Here is a 16,815-nt window from a genome sequence, read left to right as displayed (position 1 = left end):
GCGGCCCGGCTGCGTCCGGGGCCAGGGCTGGGCGAGGGCGCCACCGCGGCGCAGCCAGGCGCGTCGTCTGGCCGTGCTCCCCGTCGGCCGCCGCGCGCCCGCTCCGTCGCTCACCCAGACGGCCGCGCGCCTGGCGCGGAGCACCGCGTCCCGCCAAGGGCACCGGGGTTCGCGTCGCGTCGGGTCCCAGCCAGCCGAGCGGCCACGCGCACGCCCAGGCCCGCCGTCAGGATGGCCGAGCGGTCTAAGGCGCTGCGTTCAGGTCGCAGTCTCCCCTGGAGGCGTGGGTTCGAATCCCACTCCTGACAAGCCAGCCTTTTGGCCCGCCCGACAAACGCACCCGGCCCTACGGCAGCGCTTTACTGCCTTCCAGTCCGTTCGCGCCTTGCACTCTTGCGGCCTCTCCGAACTCCGGCCCGGACATCCACGCCTCTCAGACGCGGGACCTTCTCAGCCACGGCCGCGGGCCTGGCAGAAACGGCGCACTAGGAACCCTCCGGCGACTGGCTTTCCGGACAAACGCCCTCCCCGCCAGCTCCTAAGCCCCCTCCTACCTGCACCCACACCAGAAAAACCTTCAGTCCTTCGCAGCCCATCTTCCCTCACCTGCTTGCGGCTGCTGCTGCTGGTGCTTTTCCTGCCTGCCTGCCTGCCTGCCTTCGTCCCTCCCTCCCACTCCCACTCCCACGCTCCACCCCGCCCCCACCGCCACACGCAGAACGGCCGCGTGTGGAAAGCCCTCCACGCCTGGCCCGCCCTCCGACTTCGGCCTGGTGAACAGCGGACTCGCTCTCACAGCCTTTCTTCCACTTCCGCCACCAGCAGCTCTCCCTCTTTCCAACATCCTGTCCTTCCCGCCAGCCCCAACGGCCCGCCTGCCCATTCCATTCCCTCCACAGCCACACCGTCTTGCCGGCCTGTGGTGCGTGCCCTCGGTGCTTTTTCGCCTTGGGACCTTGGCCGGACCACACCTGCCTGCCTGCCTGCCTGCCTGCCTGCCTGCCTGCCTGCCTGCTGGGCCGCGTGCAGCCCAGCCTCCTGCTGGCCAGCCAACAGGGGGCCCTCCCTGCACGGGGCCTGGCGCAGGAGTCGCTCCCGGGAACGGTGCTCCAGTGAGTAGTGAGCCGAAGCCCTGGATGCCCTGTCACCCACCACAGACGTCCGGCCCCCAGCCCGGGCCACCCACCTCGGCGCCACAGCGCAAGTCCCTCGGGGAAGCCGCTGCTCCGGCCGGACCCAACCACACCCTGGCGCGCTCCCTCCCTCACCGGGCTGTCCGCGAGCCAGCAGCCAGTCTGCCACAGTGCTTCTCCTCACAACCAACGCAGCAGAGCGGGACCCCGCGGGAGAGGGGTGGGCCAGAGCGCAGAAGCGAGGCTCAGACACCTTTGGTCTTGTGGCCTGAGCGCCGCTCGGCGACGGCGGCGGCGGCGGCGGCGGTGCCCGGCGTCCATCTCCCACGCTCGCGGTCCCTGCACAGCCCCGAGCTCCGACCCCTGCCCCCGCCCGCCCTCGCACGCCCCGCACCAGCAAGAAAGCCAGCCGCCAGAGGGACTGTGCGTCGGGGCCGGGCGGCTGCTGAGAGGAACGTCGGCGCTCGGCCGCAGCGGCCACGCCTCGCCTGCCCTGACTGGGATTCGGGCGCGGGCCAGGCCGCTTGGGCTCCTGGCTTCCTCTGGCGACACCGACAGTCTCGCGGCGGCCGTGGACGGCAGAGAAAGCGCAGGACGGGCCGAGCACGCCTGCGTCCCTCCGTCCCTCGGTGCTTCCGACCGCCTCGCGCCCTGGGGTCGCCAGCGTGCCCGGAGCCTCTCATTCAGGTGGCCCGTCGGCCTCCTGCTCAAATGGAGCACATGCCCACGGGGCGAGCAGTGACCAGGGTCCGGCGGTTGGCGGCGAGCGCCGCTGGGGCAGCGCCGGGGGCCGGCGGCCACCGGTGCATGGGTGGTTCAGTGGTAGAATTCTCGCCTGCCACGCGGGAGGCCCGGGTTCGATTCCCGGCCCATGCAGCCGCAGCGTCCCCTTTTGGTTCCCGCAGCCCCACAGCGGAGCTGGGCTTCCCCGCTGCCACACTCAAGGCACCGGTCGTGCAACAGCTCGCTCACCACCGCACCTTCCGGCCCCTGTCCTTCCCACGCAGACGCCCCCACCCCACACACACCCGGGAGCCAGGCCTCCGGGACCTGACACCTTGCGGGCTCAGCCACTCTTACGCCCAGACCCCTTCCTTGTCCTTGTTCTCGTCCTTACCCCGACCCCGCTTGTGTCACGCTTTTCACTGTGAGGAACACCCCACACTGGCACCCGCACAGCCCAACCTCTTCACCTTTCGCCACGTTTCCAAGCTCTCTGCCTCACTCTGCCCGCACTTCGAGAGTTATACTATGTTTGCACAACCAGGAGCAAGGAAGTTGCCACCTCTGGGAGTGATACATCCCACTTTCCTGGACAGTCCCCAAAGCGTTCACTTGCACGAGGAGTTCAAAAGAAGTCCACACCATCATCGCAGACTGCACTCTAGATTCATGTTCTGACCCTCGACAGAAATACGTTTCCAACACCGGCCCGCTCCTCCACCACTACTGCCACCACCACCATCAGCACGACAAACACCAGCCCCTCCCCTGAACCTCTGCTCCCACCAACAGCATCAGCCCTCGGGACAGCACCACCGGCACCACCACCTCAGCCTCCACCCTACTCCCACAGACACCCCCATCCCACCCCCTATCTCCCCGCTTTTTCCCCCGATCCTTTCCAAATCCTACGTTGTCAAGGATCCTGCCCTTGCCTCTGTCCCGTTGCCCTCCTTTTTTTCCCCTTCGTCGTCTTCTCCTTTTCGCAGCAGTACGGTTGACTTACAATACTGTGTGACTTTCAGGTGTACAGCCAAGTGATTCAGTTATATGTCCTTTTCCAGGTTATTTTCCGTTATACGTTATCACGACATATGAATACAGTTCCCTGTGCTGTACAGTAAATCCTTGTTGCTTCTGTGCTTTATGTCCAGTATTTCCTCTCTGTTAATCGCAGCTCCGGATTTTTCCCTGCCCTACACTTTCCCCTTGGGTAACGAACAGTGTGTTTTCTATGTCTGTGGGTCTGTTTCTCTTTGGCACATACATTCGTTTGTAGTACGGTTTAGATTCCACATATCTTTGTGCTCCTCTGCCTGACTTACGTCGCGAAGTGTAATATACTCTAGGTCCATCCTTACTGGTGCAAATGGCAATATCTCACTCTTTTGTATGGCTGAGGAGTATTCCACAGTACGTACGTACCACGTCTTCCTGTGCCAGCCATCGGTTGATGGGCACTTGGGTTTTGTCCATGTCTTGGCTGTGGCCCGTAGTGCTGCTGTGAACATGGGGGGGTGCATGGATCTCTTCAAATGACAGTTTCTCTCCTTTGCCGATGTGTACCCACGATGGGGATTGCTGGATCATATGAGAGCTCATATTTCACCTATTTATTTAGTGTGTTGTTTTTATTTATGCATTTAATATTTATTTATTCGTTTACTTATAAGAACTAGTAGCTGCAATTTTGGAAGAAAAGTTGATTAACAGTATTGAGTTAGTTTCAGGTGCACAGCAAAGCGGATACTGTCTTCCATGTCTAATATTGTTTCAGGTTGCTTTCCATCACAGTTTACTACAGGATATTGAACATCATTCCCTGTGTTATTCTGGAAATCCTTGTTGCGTATGTCTTTTATATGAAGTACGGTGTATCTGTTCATCGCAGCTCCTACTTTATGTCTCCACCCCTCCCTTTCTCCTCGGGGAACCACCAGTGTGTTTTCTATGTCTGTGAGTCTGTTTCGCTTTGGCACATACATTCTTGTCTATTATGTTTTAGATTCCACGTATCTTTGTGCTTCTCTGTCAGACTTAACTTCACTAAGTGTAATATTCTCTAGGACCATCCTTATTGTGGCAAATGGCAATATTTCATTTTCGGAAATGGCTGAGTAATATTCCACAGTACATTTATACCGCATCTTTTTCTGTCAGCCAACCGTTGATGGGCACATGGGTTTTTTCCATGTCTTGGCTGCGGCACACAGTGCTGCTACAAAGACGGGGGTGCGTGGATCTCTTCAAACAACAGTTTTTCTCTTTGGCGGATGTGTACCCACGACGGGGATTGCTGGATCATCTGATGGCTCATGTTTCTCCTGTTTATTTTGTTCGTTGTTTTTATTTATTTATTTACTTACTTACTTATAAGTACTAGTACTTGTGGTTGAAGAAGAAGAGTTGATTAACGATATTGAGTTCGTTTCAGGTGTACAGCAAAGGGGATACTGTTTTCCATGTCTAATATCGTTTCAGAGTGATTTCCATTACAGGTTATTGCAGGATATTGACTATCACTCCCTGTGTTATTCTGGAAATCCTTGTTGCTTATCTCCTTTATATGAACCACTGTGTATCTGTTCATCGAGCTCCTAATTTATCCCTCCACCCCTCCTTTTTAACTCGGGTAACCATCACTGTGTTTTCTAGGTCTGTGAGTCTGTTTCCGTTTTGCACAGAGATTCATTGGTAGTACGTCTTAGATTCCACATATCTTTGTGCTTCTCTGTCGGACCTACTTCACTAAGTGTAATACTCCCTGGGAGCATTCTTGTTGCGGCAAATGGCGATATTTCATTCTTTCTTATTAATGGCTGTGTAATATCCCATAGTACATATATACCACCTCTTCTTGTACTAGCCACCCGTTGATGGGCACTTGGGTATTCTTCCATGTCTTGGCTACTGCAAATAGTGCCGCTGTGAACATGGAGGTGCTTGTGCCTTTTTGCACTCTTGTTTCGTCATTTCCGGGTACGTACCCAGGAGTGGGATTGCTGGATCATAGGGGACCTCTCCTTTGGCCTCTTTCAACCTCAACCCCTCCTCCCCCCACCCCCGCCGCCACACACACCTGAGACCGGATGGTTTCTCCCGACGAGAGGCGATGTATGTCTCTGGGGCAGTAGAATGCCCCCACCCCATTCGGACCCCGCCTAGCCCCTGTGGCGCGCTCCGTTTCTGTTGTTCTCTTGCCTGCCTCCTACCCACCGCCCCCAGTCCCAACCCACTGGTTAGCCTGACCACCTTGCCGCGCAGCACAGCAGTCTGGCGCCCTCACCCGCCACCCCACCGCGAAGGGGTCCTCTCCCACCATCTTCCTCGCCCCACAGCCCACTCACACACCCCGCCCTTCCCCCCAGCCTGCAGGCTCGGACCCCTCTCCCCGCCACCTTCCCCTTGTATCCCAGGCCCGACTGTCACATGTCCTGCCCGGAAGTCTCACTTCCGCCAGTGCTCCTCAGACGCACTCCTACTCCAGGCCCACCCCGCCCCCTGATCTGACCCACCCGTACGCACGTGCCGGGCCAGGTGCTGCCACCACCCCAAGCTTCTGCTGAGCCCCTGCCTGAGGGGCCAGCCGCTCTCCCGGGCCAGGTCCCCGCCAGCCCAACACCTCCCGCTCCTGCCCGCGCTCCACCCAGACACCCCAGGCCCTTCCTCGCACCTCCCAGCACGCGGCCCACCGCCGCCCTCTCTCCATGGGGTCGTTCTGCTCCGTTCCCTAACCCGCGTGGGGTGGCCACCGACCACGGCCACAAACACCTTCATCCCACACTGTCAGCCACCCCCACGGCACCGGCAAGGGCGTTCAGGAAACCTGCTGCGGTGGTGCGAAGCACCCGTCTGCCCACCGGTGCTCCGTTCCACAGGGGATCCGGCTTTGTTAGAAGGCACCGCCTGTGACACCGCCGTCGCCGTCGGCGCTGCCGCCGCTGTCGCCGTGGGGGAAAAGCAGTGCTGATGGAGAGTCCAAACACAGGCGGGGGCGTTTGCTCGTGGCCACGGCCACGGCGGGGAGAGGCGCGGCCCCGGCCACTCGTGTTTGGGGCTGAGGCAAGCGTCCGGAAAGGAAGACACGGGACGTCGAAGGCCTCGAGTGGGCGCGCGCCAGTGCGGCCAAAAGGTTTGGCCGGGGAGGCAGGGTGGAGGTTGCCTGGCAGGGCTTGGGCTGGAGGTGCAGGGCACCGGGCGGCTCTTGTCGGGGCGCCGAGGCCGCGGAGCAAGCGTGGCCTAAAAGTGGGATGTGGACGGTGGGAGGTAGAGAGGCTTCCCTGACCGGGAATCGAACCCGGGCCGCGGCGGTGAGAGCGCCGAATCCTAACCACTAGACCACCAGGGAGCGTCAGGCTCTACCACTGCTCCTGCTGGACCCATAGCACCCGCTCGGCGCCACCTTGGCGCCAAGACCCGGCCTTTCCAAGTCCAGCCACGCGCCGCCCCTGGCAATCCACGTGTCCTACCGTCCTTCCTGCTTGCAGCGCCCTCAGAACACTGCGCGCCTGCTTCTCGCACACACGAGAAAAGCCGCTGGGGCCAGCTAGCTCCCTGCTCCCAGCTCTCCCTCACAGGCCCCCGGCCGGCCGGCCGCCCGTGGAGCTCGGTAAAAGGTCAGCCCGCTGCGTTGGCCGGGAATCGAACCCGGGTCAACTGCTTGGAAGGCAGCTATGCTCACCACTATACCACCAACGCTGCACAGCCCGGGCCGCCCCGAGACGCCGGCACCGGGCTCGCCCGAGCGCACTCTCGTCGCCGCCGCCTTCTCCTCCTCCTCCTCCTCCTCCTCCTGCTCCTCCTCCTGCTCCTCCTTCTCTTCGACTCCTCCTCCTTCTCTTCCTCCTCCTACTCCCCTTTCTCTTCCCCGTCCTCCTCCTCCTCCTCCTCCTCCTCCTCCTCCTCCTCCTCAGCCGCCGCCGCTTGGAGCAGCCCTGCCCCGACGCCCCGCCGGCCGGCAGCTCTGTGACGTCACAGGCGCCACCAAGGCCCCCCGGCGCCCCACCCGCGCCAGCCCTACGAAGCTGCCCTAGGCCGCCGGCCCGACCGCCTCAGGGGGGCGCTCTCGCTGCCTTGCTGCTCCAGGGCCCTCCGCTCCACGCCGCGGCCCGCCCCCGCCCCCGCCCCGCCCCGCCCCGCTCCCGGGGCACGCGTCTTCCAGCCCCCGGCTGGCCAAAGCCCTTCTCCACCGGGCGCTGGGCCAGGCCACTTCCCGCACCGACAGGGCACGCCACTCATCCGCCTCCCACCCGTCCCGGCAGCTGTGCACCTATGCCGCTGTGGATAGCTGCGCAGCTGTGCGTCGCGACGCAAGGAGCCCACTGAGACAGCCACTTTGGGCGGGCCGCAATGTCATCGGGCGCTTGTGGGGTCCAGAGGAGGCCCTCGCTCGGCCCTGGCGACTGAGCGCCCGGCGAGGAGGAAGGGCTGGGCGGCTGGAGGGGGGCGAGGGTGGGCAGGCTGGGCACGCGCTGGCGCCCTGCGCCTCGCTGGAGGGCGGAGGGCGGAGGGCGGAGGGAGGAGAAGAAGGGCCCTTGGGAGCCAGGCGGCAGGACAGAGAGCGGCGCCAGCCACCAAAAGAGGGCGTGTTGCCTCCCCGTCGGGGAATCGAACCCCGGTCTCCCGCGTGACAGGCGGGGATACTCACCACTATACTAACGAGGACGGCGGCCACCGCCCCCGCGCCCGGCCGCTCTCGGGCTGCCTGCCGACGCCTCCCCCTGCCCTCCGGCCCCCTGCCCACCACGGGCGCCCGGCACGTGCCCGACCCGACCCAACGCCACACCAACCGCGCCCTCCAAAGCAGCAGCCCCCGACCCCGACAGGGACCCGGACCCGCGTGGCCCTGAAAACTCCGAGTGCGCGCTGCCTATTGCCTCCGACGCGGGGATCGCGCCGGGTGGAGGGGGCCCGAGACGCAAAGCAAGGCTGCGAGGAGGGGGTGGGCGCGCGCCGGGCCATGGCCGGCGAGGAGACGCGCGGGTGGGGGCCGGCGGCAGGGGGCTGGCCCGACGCGGCCCGGCTGCGTCCGGGGCCAGGGCTGGGCGAGGGCGCCACCGCGGCGCAGCCAGGCGCGTCGTCTGGCCGTGCTCCCCGTCGGCCGCCGCGCGCCCGCTCCGTCGCTCACCCAGACGGCCGCGCGCCTGGCGCGGAGCACCGCGTCCCGCCAAGGGCACCGGGGTTCGCGTCGCGTCGGGTCCCAGCCAGCCGAGCGGCCACGCGCACGCCCAGGCCCGCCGTCAGGATGGCCGAGCGGTCTAAGGCGCTGCGTTCAGGTCGCAGTCTCCCCTGGAGGCGTGGGTTCGAATCCCACTCCTGACAAGCCAGCCTTTTGGCCCGCCCGACAAACGCACCCGGCCCTACGGCAGCGCTTTACTGCCTTCCAGTCCGTTCGCGCCTTGCACTCTTGCGGCCTCTCCGAACTCCGGCCCGGACATCCACGCCTCTCAGACGCGGGACCTTCTCAGCCACGGCCGCGGGCCTGGCAGAAACGGCGCACTAGGAACCCTCCGGCGACTGGCTTTCCGGACAAACGCCCTCCCCGCCAGCTCCTAAGCCCCCTCCTACCTGCACCCACACCAGAAAAACCTTCAGTCCTTCGCAGCCCATCTTCCCTCACCTGCTTGCGGCTGCTGCTGCTGGTGCTTTTCCTGCCTGCCTGCCTGCCTGCCTTCGTCCCTCCCTCCCACTCCCACTCCCACGCTCCACCCCGCCCCCACCGCCACACGCAGAACGGCCGCGTGTGGAAAGCCCTCCACGCCTGGCCCGCCCTCCGACTTCGGCCTGGTGAACAGCGGACTCGCTCTCACAGCCTTTCTTCCACTTCCGCCACCAGCAGCTCTCCCTCTTTCCAACATCCTGTCCTTCCCGCCAGCCCCAACGGCCCGCCTGCCCATTCCATTCCCTCCACAGCCACACCGTCTTGCCGGCCTGTGGTGCGTGCCCTCGGTGCTTTTTCGCCTTGGGACCTTGGCCGGACCACACCTGCCTGCCTGCCTGCCTGCCTGCCTGCCTGCCTGCCTGCCTGCTGGGCCGCGTGCAGCCCAGCCTCCTGCTGGCCAGCCAACAGGGGGCCCTCCCTGCACGGGGCCTGGCGCAGGAGTCGCTCCCGGGAACGGTGCTCCAGTGAGTAGTGAGCCGAAGCCCTGGATGCCCTGTCACCCACCACAGACGTCCGGCCCCCAGCCCGGGCCACCCACCTCGGCGCCACAGCGCAAGTCCCTCGGGGAAGCCGCTGCTCCGGCCGGACCCAACCACACCCTGGCGCGCTCCCTCCCTCACCGGGCTGTCCGCGAGCCAGCAGCCAGTCTGCCACAGTGCTTCTCCTCACAACCAACGCAGCAGAGCGGGACCCCGCGGGAGAGGGGTGGGCCAGAGCGCAGAAGCGAGGCTCAGACACCTTTGGTCTTGTGGCCTGAGCGCCGCTCGGCGACGGCGGCGGCGGCGGCGGCGGTGCCCGGCGTCCATCTCCCACGCTCGCGGTCCCTGCACAGCCCCGAGCTCCGACCCCTGCCCCCGCCCGCCCTCGCACGCCCCGCACCAGCAAGAAAGCCAGCCGCCAGAGGGACTGTGCGTCGGGGCCGGGCGGCTGCTGAGAGGAACGTCGGCGCTCGGCCGCAGCGGCCACGCCTCGCCTGCCCTGACTGGGATTCGGGCGCGGGCCAGGCCGCTTGGGCTCCTGGCTTCCTCTGGCGACACCGACAGTCTCGCGGCGGCCGTGGACGGCAGAGAAAGCGCAGGACGGGCCGAGCACGCCTGCGTCCCTCCGTCCCTCGGTGCTTCCGACCGCCTCGCGCCCTGGGGTCGCCAGCGTGCCCGGAGCCTCTCATTCAGGTGGCCCGTCGGCCTCCTGCTCAAATGGAGCACATGCCCACGGGGCGAGCAGTGACCAGGGTCCGGCGGTTGGCGGCGAGCGCCGCTGGGGCAGCGCCGGGGGCCGGCGGCCACCGGTGCATGGGTGGTTCAGTGGTAGAATTCTCGCCTGCCACGCGGGAGGCCCGGGTTCGATTCCCGGCCCATGCAGCCGCAGCGTCCCCTTTTGGTTCCCGCAGCCCCACAGCGGAGCTGGGCTTCCCCGCTGCCACACTCAAGGCACCGGTCGTGCAACAGCTCGCTCACCACCGCACCTTCCGGCCCCTGTCCTTCCCACGCAGACGCCCCCACCCCACACACACCCGGGAGCCAGGCCTCCGGGACCTGACACCTTGCGGGCTCAGCCACTCTTACGCCCAGACCCCTTCCTTGTCCTTGTTCTCGTCCTTACCCCGACCCCGCTTGTGTCACGCTTTTCACTGTGAGGAACACCCCACACTGGCACCCGCACAGCCCAACCTCTTCACCTTTCGCCACGTTTCCAAGCTCTCTGCCTCACTCTGCCCGCACTTCGAGAGTTATACTATGTTTGCACAACCAGGAGCAAGGAAGTTGCCACCTCTGGGAGTGATACATCCCACTTTCCTGGACAGTCCCCAAAGCGTTCACTTGCACGAGGAGTTCAAAAGAAGTCCACACCATCATCGCAGACTGCACTCTAGATTCATGTTCTGACCCTCGACAGAAATACGTTTCCAACACCGGCCCGCTCCTCCACCACTACTGCCACCACCACCATCAGCACGACAAACACCAGCCCCTCCCCTGAACCTCTGCTCCCACCAACAGCATCAGCCCTCGGGACAGCACCACCGGCACCACCACCTCAGCCTCCACCCTACTCCCACAGACACCCCCATCCCACCCCCTATCTCCCCGCTTTTTCCCCCGATCCTTTCCAAATCCTACGTTGTCAAGGATCCTGCCCTTGCCTCTGTCCCGTTGCCCTCCTTTTTTTCCCCTTCGTCGTCTTCTCCTTTTCGCAGCAGTACGGTTGACTTACAATACTGTGTGACTTTCAGGTGTACAGCCAAGTGATTCAGTTATATGTCCTTTTCCAGGTTATTTTCCGTTATACGTTATCACGACATATGAATACAGTTCCCTGTGCTGTACAGTAAATCCTTGTTGCTTCTGTGCTTTATGTCCAGTATTTCCTCTCTGTTAATCGCAGCTCCGGATTTTTCCCTGCCCTACACTTTCCCCTTGGGTAACGAACAGTGTGTTTTCTATGTCTGTGGGTCTGTTTCTCTTTGGCACATACATTCGTTTGTAGTACGGTTTAGATTCCACATATCTTTGTGCTCCTCTGCCTGACTTACGTCGCGAAGTGTAATATACTCTAGGTCCATCCTTACTGGTGCAAATGGCAATATCTCACTCTTTTGTATGGCTGAGGAGTATTCCACAGTACGTACGTACCACGTCTTCCTGTGCCAGCCATCGGTTGATGGGCACTTGGGTTTTGTCCATGTCTTGGCTGTGGCCCGTAGTGCTGCTGTGAACATGGGGGGGTGCATGGATCTCTTCAAATGACAGTTTCTCTCCTTTGCCGATGTGTACCCACGATGGGGATTGCTGGATCATATGAGAGCTCATATTTCACCTATTTATTTAGTGTGTTGTTTTTATTTATGCATTTAATATTTATTTATTCGTTTACTTATAAGAACTAGTAGCTGCAATTTTGGAAGAAAAGTTGATTAACAGTATTGAGTTAGTTTCAGGTGCACAGCAAAGCGGATACTGTCTTCCATGTCTAATATTGTTTCAGGTTGCTTTCCATCACAGTTTACTACAGGATATTGAACATCATTCCCTGTGTTATTCTGGAAATCCTTGTTGCGTATGTCTTTTATATGAAGTACGGTGTATCTGTTCATCGCAGCTCCTACTTTATGTCTCCACCCCTCCCTTTCTCCTCGGGGAACCACCAGTGTGTTTTCTATGTCTGTGAGTCTGTTTCGCTTTGGCACATACATTCTTGTCTATTATGTTTTAGATTCCACGTATCTTTGTGCTTCTCTGTCAGACTTAACTTCACTAAGTGTAATATTCTCTAGGACCATCCTTATTGTGGCAAATGGCAATATTTCATTTTCGGAAATGGCTGAGTAATATTCCACAGTACATTTATACCGCATCTTTTTCTGTCAGCCAACCGTTGATGGGCACATGGGTTTTTTCCATGTCTTGGCTGCGGCACACAGTGCTGCTACAAAGACGGGGGTGCGTGGATCTCTTCAAACAACAGTTTTTCTCTTTGGCGGATGTGTACCCACGACGGGGATTGCTGGATCATCTGATGGCTCATGTTTCTCCTGTTTATTTTGTTCGTTGTTTTTATTTATTTATTTACTTACTTACTTATAAGTACTAGTACTTGTGGTTGAAGAAGAAGAGTTGATTAACGATATTGAGTTCGTTTCAGGTGTACAGCAAAGGGGATACTGTTTTCCATGTCTAATATCGTTTCAGAGTGATTTCCATTACAGGTTATTGCAGGATATTGACTATCACTCCCTGTGTTATTCTGGAAATCCTTGTTGCTTATCTCCTTTATATGAACCACTGTGTATCTGTTCATCGAGCTCCTAATTTATCCCTCCACCCCTCCTTTTTAACTCGGGTAACCATCACTGTGTTTTCTAGGTCTGTGAGTCTGTTTCCGTTTTGCACAGAGATTCATTGGTAGTACGTCTTAGATTCCACATATCTTTGTGCTTCTCTGTCGGACCTACTTCACTAAGTGTAATACTCCCTGGGAGCATTCTTGTTGCGGCAAATGGCGATATTTCATTCTTTCTTATTAATGGCTGTGTAATATCCCATAGTACATATATACCACCTCTTCTTGTACTAGCCACCCGTTGATGGGCACTTGGGTATTCTTCCATGTCTTGGCTACTGCAAATAGTGCCGCTGTGAACATGGAGGTGCTTGTGCCTTTTTGCACTCTTGTTTCGTCATTTCCGGGTACGTACCCAGGAGTGGGATTGCTGGATCATAGGGGACCTCTCCTTTGGCCTCTTTCAACCTCAACCCCTCCTCCCCCCACCCCCGCCGCCACACACACCTGAGACCGGATGGTTTCTCCCGACGAGAGGCGATGTATGTCTCTGGGGCAGTAGAATGCCCCCACCCCATTCGGACCCCGCCTAGCCCCTGTGGCGCGCTCCGTTTCTGTTGTTCTCTTGCCTGCCTCCTACCCACCGCCCCCAGTCCCAACCCACTGGTTAGCCTGACCACCTTGCCGCGCAGCACAGCAGTCTGGCGCCCTCACCCGCCACCCCACCGCGAAGGGGTCCTCTCCCACCATCTTCCTCGCCCCACAGCCCACTCACACACCCCGCCCTTCCCCCCAGCCTGCAGGCTCGGACCCCTCTCCCCGCCACCTTCCCCTTGTATCCCAGGCCCGACTGTCACATGTCCTGCCCGGAAGTCTCACTTCCGCCAGTGCTCCTCAGACGCACTCCTACTCCAGGCCCACCCCGCCCCCTGATCTGACCCACCCGTACGCACGTGCCGGGCCAGGTGCTGCCACCACCCCAAGCTTCTGCTGAGCCCCTGCCTGAGGGGCCAGCCGCTCTCCCGGGCCAGGTCCCCGCCAGCCCAACACCTCCCGCTCCTGCCCGCGCTCCACCCAGACACCCCAGGCCCTTCCTCGCACCTCCCAGCACGCGGCCCACCGCCGCCCTCTCTCCATGGGGTCGTTCTGCTCCGTTCCCTAACCCGCGTGGGGTGGCCACCGACCACGGCCACAAACACCTTCATCCCACACTGTCAGCCACCCCCACGGCACCGGCAAGGGCGTTCAGGAAACCTGCTGCGGTGGTGCGAAGCACCCGTCTGCCCACCGGTGCTCCGTTCCACAGGGGATCCGGCTTTGTTAGAAGGCACCGCCTGTGACACCGCCGTCGCCGTCGGCGCTGCCGCCGCTGTCGCCGTGGGGGAAAAGCAGTGCTGATGGAGAGTCCAAACACAGGCGGGGGCGTTTGCTCGTGGCCACGGCCACGGCGGGGAGAGGCGCGGCCCCGGCCACTCGTGTTTGGGGCTGAGGCAAGCGTCCGGAAAGGAAGACACGGGACGTCGAAGGCCTCGAGTGGGCGCGCGCCAGTGCGGCCAAAAGGTTTGGCCGGGGAGGCAGGGTGGAGGTTGCCTGGCAGGGCTTGGGCTGGAGGTGCAGGGCACCGGGCGGCTCTTGTCGGGGCGCCGAGGCCGCGGAGCAAGCGTGGCCTAAAAGTGGGATGTGGACGGTGGGAGGTAGAGAGGCTTCCCTGACCGGGAATCGAACCCGGGCCGCGGCGGTGAGAGCGCCGAATCCTAACCACTAGACCACCAGGGAGCGTCAGGCTCTACCACTGCTCCTGCTGGACCCATAGCACCCGCTCGGCGCCACCTTGGCGCCAAGACCCGGCCTTTCCAAGTCCAGCCACGCGCCGCCCCTGGCAATCCACGTGTCCTACCGTCCTTCCTGCTTGCAGCGCCCTCAGAACACTGCGCGCCTGCTTCTCGCACACACGAGAAAAGCCGCTGGGGCCAGCTAGCTCCCTGCTCCCAGCTCTCCCTCACAGGCCCCCGGCCGGCCGGCCGCCCGTGGAGCTCGGTAAAAGGTCAGCCCGCTGCGTTGGCCGGGAATCGAACCCGGGTCAACTGCTTGGAAGGCAGCTATGCTCACCACTATACCACCAACGCTGCACAGCCCGGGCCGCCCCGAGACGCCGGCACCGGGCTCGCCCGAGCGCACTCTCGTCGCCGCCGCCTTCTCCTCCTCCTCCTCCTCCTCCTCCTGCTCCTCCTCCTGCTCCTCCTTCTCTTCGACTCCTCCTCCTTCTCTTCCTCCTCCTACTCCCCTTTCTCTTCCCCGTCCTCCTCCTCCTCCTCCTCCTCCTCCTCCTCCTCCTCCTCAGCCGCCGCCGCTTGGAGCAGCCCTGCCCCGACGCCCCGCCGGCCGGCAGCTCTGTGACGTCACAGGCGCCACCAAGGCCCCCCGGCGCCCCACCCGCGCCAGCCCTACGAAGCTGCCCTAGGCCGCCGGCCCGACCGCCTCAGGGGGGCGCTCTCGCTGCCTTGCTGCTCCAGGGCCCTCCGCTCCACGCCGCGGCCCGCCCCCGCCCCCGCCCCGCCCCGCCCCGCTCCCGGGGCACGCGTCTTCCAGCCCCCGGCTGGCCAAAGCCCTTCTCCACCGGGCGCTGGGCCAGGCCACTTCCCGCACCGACAGGGCACGCCACTCATCCGCCTCCCACCCGTCCCGGCAGCTGTGCACCTATGCCGCTGTGGATAGCTGCGCAGCTGTGCGTCGCGACGCAAGGAGCCCACTGAGACAGCCACTTTGGGCGGGCCGCAATGTCATCGGGCGCTTGTGGGGTCCAGAGGAGGCCCTCGCTCGGCCCTGGCGACTGAGCGCCCGGCGAGGAGGAAGGGCTGGGCGGCTGGAGGGGGGCGAGGGTGGGCAGGCTGGGCACGCGCTGGCGCCCTGCGCCTCGCTGGAGGGCGGAGGGCGGAGGGCGGAGGGAGGAGAAGAAGGGCCCTTGGGAGCCAGGCGGCAGGACAGAGAGCGGCGCCAGCCACCAAAAGAGGGCGTGTTGCCTCCCCGTCGGGGAATCGAACCCCGGTCTCCCGCGTGACAGGCGGGGATACTCACCACTATACTAACGAGGACGGCGGCCACCGCCCCCGCGCCCGGCCGCTCTCGGGCTGCCTGCCGACGCCTCCCCCTGCCCTCCGGCCCCCTGCCCACCACGGGCGCCCGGCACGTGCCCGACCCGACCCAACGCCACACCAACCGCGCCCTCCAAAGCAGCAGCCCCCGACCCCGACAGGGACCCGGACCCGCGTGGCCCTGAAAACTCCGAGTGCGCGCTGCCTATTGCCTCCGACGCGGGGATCGCGCCGGGTGGAGGGGGCCCGAGACGCAAAGCAAGGCTGCGAGGAGGGGGTGGGCGCGCGCCGGGCCATGGCCGGCGAGGAGACGCGCGGGTGGGGGCCGGCGGCAGGGGGCTGGCCCGACGCGGCCCGGCTGCGTCCGGGGCCAGGGCTGGGCGAGGGCGCCACCGCGGCGCAGCCAGGCGCGTCGTCTGGCCGTGCTCCCCGTCGGCCGCCGCGCGCCCGCTCCGTCGCTCACCCAGACGGCCGCGCGCCTGGCGCGGAGCACCGCGTCCCGCCAAGGGCACCGGGGTTCGCGTCGCGTCGGGTCCCAGCCAGCCGAGCGGCCACGCGCACGCCCAGGCCCGCCGTCAGGATGGCCGAGCGGTCTAAGGCGCTGCGTTCAGGTCGCAGTCTCCCCTGGAGGCGTGGGTTCGAATCCCACTCCTGACAAGCCAGCCTTTTGGCCCGCCCGACAAACGCACCCGGCCCTACGGCAGCGCTTTACTGCCTTCCAGTCCGTTCGCGCCTTGCACTCTTGCGGCCTCTCCGAACTCCGGCCCGGACATCCACGCCTCTCAGACGCGGGACCTTCTCAGCCACGGCCGCGGGCCTGGCAGAAACGGCGCACTAGGAACCCTCCGGCGACTGGCTTTCCGGACAAACGCCCTCCCCGCCAGCTCCTAAGCCCCCTCCTACCTGCACCCACACCAGAAAAACCTTCAGTCCTTCGCAGCCCATCTTCCCTCACCTGCTTGCGGCTGCTGCTGCTGGTGCTTTTCCTGCCTGCCTGCCTGCCTGCCTTCGTCCCTCCCTCCCACTCCCACTCCCACGCTCCACCCCGCCCCCACCGCCACACGCAGAACGGCCGCGTGTGGAAAGCCCTCCACGCCTGGCCCGCCCTCCGACTTCGGCCTGGTGAACAGCGGACTCGCTCTCACAGCCTTTCTTCCACTTCCGCCACCAGCAGCTCTCCCTCTTTCCAACATCCTGTCCTTCCCGCCAGCCCCAACGGCCCGCCTGCCCATTCCATTCCCTCCACAGCCACACCGTCTTGCCGGCCTGTGGTGCGTGCCCTCGGTGCTTTTTCGCCTTGGGACCTTGGCCGGACCACACCTGCCTGCCTGCCTGCCTGCCTGCCTGCCTGCCTGCCTGCCTGCTGGGCCGCGTGCAGCCCAGCCTCCTGCTGGCCAGCCAACAGGGGGCCCTCCCTGCACGGGGC

The 16,815-nt window shown here is 63.1% G+C and overlaps 11 non-coding genes across 11 annotated transcripts; 5 read left to right on the top strand and 6 right to left on the bottom strand.

Annotated features, from left to right (window-relative positions):
* The first annotated feature begins 225 nt into the window (after positions 1 to 225).
* TRNAL-CAG (transfer RNA leucine (anticodon CAG)) lies at positions 226 to 308 on the top strand. Its single transcript has one exon. It is a non-coding gene; the product is annotated as a tRNA-Leu (tRNA).
* A 1,630-nt stretch (positions 309 to 1,938) lies between these two features.
* Positions 1,939 to 2,009, top strand: TRNAG-GCC (transfer RNA glycine (anticodon GCC)). Its single transcript has one exon. It is a non-coding gene; the product is annotated as a tRNA-Gly (tRNA).
* A 4,123-nt stretch (positions 2,010 to 6,132) lies between these two features.
* On the bottom strand, positions 6,133 to 6,204 carry TRNAE-CUC (transfer RNA glutamic acid (anticodon CUC)). The gene has a single exon. It is a non-coding gene; the product is annotated as a tRNA-Glu (tRNA).
* A 278-nt stretch (positions 6,205 to 6,482) lies between these two features.
* TRNAG-UCC (transfer RNA glycine (anticodon UCC)) lies at positions 6,483 to 6,554 on the bottom strand. The gene has a single exon. It is a non-coding gene; the product is annotated as a tRNA-Gly (tRNA).
* An 894-nt stretch (positions 6,555 to 7,448) lies between these two features.
* TRNAD-GUC (transfer RNA aspartic acid (anticodon GUC)) lies at positions 7,449 to 7,520 on the bottom strand. The gene has a single exon. It is a non-coding gene; the product is annotated as a tRNA-Asp (tRNA).
* Positions 7,521 to 8,094: 574 nt separating this feature from the next.
* TRNAL-CAG (transfer RNA leucine (anticodon CAG)) lies at positions 8,095 to 8,177 on the top strand. The gene has a single exon. It is a non-coding gene; the product is annotated as a tRNA-Leu (tRNA).
* A 1,630-nt stretch (positions 8,178 to 9,807) lies between these two features.
* Positions 9,808 to 9,878, top strand: TRNAG-GCC (transfer RNA glycine (anticodon GCC)). The gene has a single exon. It is a non-coding gene; the product is annotated as a tRNA-Gly (tRNA).
* A 4,123-nt stretch (positions 9,879 to 14,001) lies between these two features.
* Positions 14,002 to 14,073, bottom strand: TRNAE-CUC (transfer RNA glutamic acid (anticodon CUC)). The gene has a single exon. It is a non-coding gene; the product is annotated as a tRNA-Glu (tRNA).
* A 278-nt stretch (positions 14,074 to 14,351) lies between these two features.
* Positions 14,352 to 14,423, bottom strand: TRNAG-UCC (transfer RNA glycine (anticodon UCC)). The gene has a single exon. It is a non-coding gene; the product is annotated as a tRNA-Gly (tRNA).
* An 894-nt stretch (positions 14,424 to 15,317) lies between these two features.
* On the bottom strand, positions 15,318 to 15,389 carry TRNAD-GUC (transfer RNA aspartic acid (anticodon GUC)). Its single transcript has one exon. It is a non-coding gene; the product is annotated as a tRNA-Asp (tRNA).
* A 574-nt stretch (positions 15,390 to 15,963) lies between these two features.
* On the top strand, positions 15,964 to 16,046 carry TRNAL-CAG (transfer RNA leucine (anticodon CAG)). Its single transcript has one exon. It is a non-coding gene; the product is annotated as a tRNA-Leu (tRNA).
* The last annotated feature ends 769 nt before the right edge of the window (positions 16,047 to 16,815 follow it).

The sequence above is a fragment of the Eschrichtius robustus genome, unplaced genomic scaffold (assembly GCF_028021215.1).
Source record: "Eschrichtius robustus isolate mEscRob2 unplaced genomic scaffold, mEscRob2.pri scaffold_809, whole genome shotgun sequence".
NCBI lineage: Eukaryota > Metazoa > Chordata > Mammalia > Artiodactyla > Eschrichtiidae > Eschrichtius > Eschrichtius robustus.
This window is presented reverse-complemented; position numbering and strand designations above follow the sequence as displayed.